Source organism: Penaeus monodon, chromosome 4, assembly GCF_015228065.2.
Source record: "Penaeus monodon isolate SGIC_2016 chromosome 4, NSTDA_Pmon_1, whole genome shotgun sequence".
In the NCBI taxonomy this organism is placed as follows: Eukaryota; Metazoa; Arthropoda; class Malacostraca; order Decapoda; family Penaeidae; genus Penaeus; species Penaeus monodon.
This window is the reverse complement of record NC_051389.1, coordinates 36,590,148-36,594,249: the sequence shown is the minus strand read 5'-3', so window position 1 is coordinate 36,594,249 and position 4,102 is coordinate 36,590,148. Positions and strand designations below refer to the sequence as shown.

The following is a 4,102-nucleotide window of genomic DNA, read 5'->3' as shown; positions in this document are numbered from 1 at the left end:
TGTGCAGGGCAGTTAGATCGGGTATGGCCAGGTTGGGCACATAGTGGGCATCTGGCTGTGGAACGGCAATGTTTGGCTGGGTGTCCTAGACGCCAACAATTTTGGCACGACGTGGAGGAGGTTGGTATGGACGAACAGGAGGGATTCTCCTCCTATATAGACGTTAAAGGGAAGGTCATGTCTACGGAAGGTAATTTTGGCTATGTTAGTGGTTTCTTTCGATTACCTCTGGGGGGAATGGAGTAGCATTGTACTGACGTTGCATCATAGTCTGTGAGACAGGCAAGTAGGTCTTCTCCACAATCTGACCAATCTTTGTCATAGATTGGGCAATTTGCTGGGGAGATTGAAACTGTTCCGGTGCAAGTATTGAGGGTTGGATGGGGTTCTGCAAGGATGGGGTTACCATATATGTCTGTTAGTTTGTTAATGCTATAGCTTGGTTTTCGGATGTTACTGTGACAAGACGGGAGCGGTCGGGTCGACTACGGAAAGAGACTTTACCTACTTGTTTTTGGAGACATTGTTGAAGAGAAGGGTGTTGTCAGAGTAGGAGCTGTGGGAGGGATCACTAAAATTCGGTCCATTTTGGCTGCGCTGAAGAGGGTATTCAATATTGTTGTAGTGATAGGGGTAGTCGAAGGGCGGGTGCGTGACGATGGAGTAGTGTTGAGGGAGGTAGTGTTATGGGGAGGTGGGCAATAAGGCTGTAAGGTATTAATAAGGGAGGATGGGGTGGTTGATGTTGGAGGTTGTGGGGGTAGAGGTGATGAAGTTGAGCGTGCTGGGAGAGTGTAAATGTTCCTTAAGGATTGGTTGTTGGCTACTGTACTAGTAGGCATTGATGAGGGGGTAGTTGTTGCAGTGTTCGGAGCCGTGGTCAAAGGAGAGCCTGGGGTCAGGGAATCGGGTGGGTTTACATCTTTGGGGCTATTTGATAAAGGGCAAGCCTCATTGCCCCTAATAGTGGAGATAAGTTTTCATTACTGGCCATGGTAAGCCTGGATTATGTTGGGGATAAAAACAGCCCACCCCTCAGGGCCCCCTTTGAGGGGAAAGGGCTAAAATAAAAATCAGGGGAATACCGCCCCCAAAGGCTCCCTCAGGCCGTTCGGGACGGGCCCAAAAGTAAGCCTTTCACCCTTTCAGCAGGTTTTCTCACCCCTTAGGAGGTGGATAGCAAAAAGGGTTTTGGGGAAGGGACAAAAAACAAAAAGTGGGAAGGAAAGAAAGACCTTTGCAAATTATTTTTGGTTTCGAGGGTGAGTCCCAAGGTTGGGGAGTTCCCCTTCATTGGGCCCCCCAGTCCCCCCTCTAAGCCCCCCCACGCAAAAATTTTGGGAAAGGGGGATTGGGGGGGGGGGAGAGTGGAATGTCTCCTGGGAATTGAATGTTGATTTGGGGTGGAACCCCGGACACTAAAGGGGGGGTAATAGTTGCGTTTTCGGGGCCGGGTCAAAGGAGACCCCGGGGGTTTTGGGGAAATTTGGGGAGAGTTTTTTTTGGTGGGGTTTTGAAAAAAGGGAAAGGGCCTCATTGCCCCAAATAAGGAAAAACCCCTTCTTTACGGGCCCAATGGTATCCTGGAGTATTTTGGGGGGAGAAAAAATCCCCCCCCTAAAGGCCCCCTTGGGGGGTAAGGGCTAGACAACAAAAACAGGGGAATACCATGCCTTTTTCTCCCCCGGGTTTTGTTGGCGATTGGAAAAGCAGCCTTTCAACAGGGCCCTCAAAACACCTCGGAAGGGGACAGTGGAAGGGGGTTTAAGGGGGAGACAGGGACTTTAAAAAGGGGAAGGGGGAAAGCCCATGCAAAATCACAAAGGGTTAAAATGCTGGTTTAAAGGCAGGGGAAAGCCCCAGCATTGGGCCCCAGTCTCCGTCTCTTGTACCCCCCACAGCAATGGGCTTGGGATTGGGAGGAAATGACTCTTCCTCTAGCTACCTGGATTGTTTTGAGAAAAACACAGTGTAAAACCTCCTTTTATTTCACTTAGAAATAACACAAATGTATCTGCATCACACCCACTAAAATTAGTAAATAATCCACTTAAACTTGTATAAATAACAAGAGAAGACTGAAAATATTAATGTATTTCTCAATGACTAGAAAGAAACTAAAAAAAAAGGGAAGATTATTTCAAAAATCAATAATTTATTTTGGAAAAACATATTTTGTTTGTTATCTAGTATTTTTCTTTTCCTTTAGAGAAAATGAATATCAAAAGAGTTTAGAATGTGGGGAAAAAAGAGAAAGAAAATTAAAAATATCAGCATATTACAAAAGATTAAAGACAATGGTACCAAAGAGGAGGTTTTTGTTATGGGGTTTTCCTTAGATGAATATTCGGGGGTACTATTACCTTTTTTCCCCTAAACTTTTGCAATAAAAAAAAAAACCTCCATTAACGGGTTTAACTTTCAGTTTAAAATTTACATTTTTTAAAAATGTAAAAATATGCTTTGCATTGCAAAATTCAAAACCAAGTAAAGGGAATTTTTTTTTAAAACTCAATTTTATTTAGATACATGTAGTTAGGAATCAGCACAATATACCTGAGAGTATGCTTTCTTTTTACTTCTATTTTTACAGCTCACCATTGCATACCACAGCCAAACACTGTCTAATGTTTTGGATGAACACAGTATAAAATATGAAAAACACTTTTTAAAAATATTTTCTATGAACCTAAGGATACTCAAGATTCTTAAAATGCTTTTTTAGTTCTATGTAAAATCCTCTATAGCATTTATATTGCCCCTTCCACCTTCCTTTTTTTGTTTATCAAAACAGAATTTTGTCTAGAATCTGGGCATCCATTACTCCGAGCCAGAGGAACTCTGAAGTCTTCATATTTGTGAGTATTTCCCTTATTTACTCGAGGTGAACGCCATACTGATGGATCCTCCCCATCATTAAAAACCGAGTTTATATCCTTCTCTGTTTTACTTTGGACAACTTCATAATTCACAGAAGTAACTTCTCTCCTAACATCTATAAAACTCACTGGGCTTTTAGTTCGACCTTTATGAATTATCAGCTGAAATTGGCTTTTTCGCTAAGGCCTTTGCAGTAAAAGGTGCTTGTCCACTCTGTCTATACGGACTGTACTGATAGTTGGCAATAAAGGCTCTAATGCAGAATTGAGCTTTCTCGACCCATATGGCATGGATCTCTACTTCTAGTTTAGTGGAGCAGCCAAGTGAATGAGCAAAGCATTCTGTTCGCTTCTCTTCCTCACGGGCTTCAGTTAACTGCTGAGTCATCAATGTGGACCAAAACGATGGGTCATCTGTGAAAGATATTTTAATATGTAACAGTAACTTGGACTTTAGTCAGAGAGAGAGAGAGATTGAGAGCAGATGAGAGAGAGTGAGAGCCGAAGGGAGATGGAGAGAAGAGAGGATGTGAGATCGAAGAGAGGAGGAGAGAAGAGAAGAGAGAGACGGGATAAAGGCCGATATAGAAGTAATGAGGTTTTAAAATAGAAAGAGCGAGGATTTATAGTACCATTAGAATAATGATATATGAAATATGGCATGCAAGAAGTAGATATATGAGTAAAGTACATATCATGTAGTACAGCTACCTATTATAGAGGCTAGTTAATGTAGTACTCTATATTTTACACACAAAGATTACTATAAGATATTTATATATTAGAGTAAACATTGACTGTAAGATGAGATAGAAGAGGAAAAGATAATGAGATATAAAGTAGATGAAAAAAAATGAAGATAGAGAAGAGAGATAGAGATGAGAAGCAAGAGAGAGTTATAGTAGAAAGATATAGAAGAAAAAAAGAGTATGATAATATAATATATAGATATAAGAGATAAGATAATATATAAGACATATAGAGATGTATATAAGATATATACTAGATGACATATGTATAGATACAGTATAATGTACTATTATATATATATATTACATATATATATATATATATATATATATATATATATATATATATAATATATATATATATATAATATCTATATATATATATAATATATATATAATATATGTATGGTATATGATATATGTATATAATATATATATAATAATAATAATATATATATATAATATATATAATAT

The 4,102-nt window shown here is 39.5% G+C and overlaps 1 protein-coding gene across 1 annotated transcript in view; it reads right to left on the bottom strand.

Moving 5' to 3' along the window:
• Window positions 1-1,972: 1,972 nt before the first annotated feature.
• LOC119572186 (DNA repair protein RAD52 homolog) overlaps window positions 1,973-4,102 on the bottom strand; it is a 31,194-nt gene continuing 29,064 nt past the window's right edge. Inside the window, exon 6 of the mRNA XM_037919155.1 lies at window positions 1,973-3,293. The gene's annotated coding sequence lies outside the window, so the exon portion shown is untranslated. The remainder of the gene's footprint in view (window positions 3,294-4,102) is intronic.